Genomic DNA, 692 nt, shown 5'->3' on the forward strand with positions numbered 1-692 from the left:
GATGGGGCCCCCCTGCTCGAGGGCCCCCTATATGTGTGTTTCTTCTTTTGCGTGTTTGTTTTTTTTTTGTTTATATTTATATTTATTATTTATATAAATAATAAATAAAATAAAATAAATAAAAAATAAATATAAATAAAGATAAACAATTATAGTTGCTACTGCTGCAGCAATAACAACAACAGGAGCGCCCAGAGCAGCAGAGCATTTGCTGCTGCTGCTGCTGCTGCTGCTGCTGCTGCTGCTGCTGCTGCTGCAGTGTCTCTGCATGCGCTGGTGTTGCTGAGAGTTTTGGGGCTTGAGGGTTTAGGGTTTAGGGTTTAGGGTTTATATTATATTTATTTGTTGCTGTCTTTTAGCTTATATAACAATATAAACTGGCAGACACGACAACTGCTACAGCAACACTTGCTGCTGCTGCTGCTGCTGCTGCTGCTGCTGCTCGCGCTGCTGTTGCTGCTGCTGCTGCTGCTGCACAGCAGCAGAAAGGGACGGTATATAAGACAACACACGTCTTTACTTTTCGCTGGCAGCAGCAGCAGCAGCAACAGCTGCAGCAGCAGCAGCAACAGCTGCAGCAGCAGCAGCAGACACACAACACAGCAGCCTGAGCTTCGGCGCTGCAGCAACAGCAGCAGCAGCAACAGCAGCAGCAGCAACAGCAGCAGCAGCAACAGCAGCAGCAGCAGCAG

Source organism: Eimeria mitis, genomic scaffold (genome assembly GCF_000499745.2).
Source record: "Eimeria mitis Houghton genomic scaffold, Emh_scaff5867, whole genome shotgun sequence".
Classification (NCBI taxonomy): Eukaryota; Apicomplexa; class Conoidasida; order Eucoccidiorida; family Eimeriidae; genus Eimeria; species Eimeria mitis.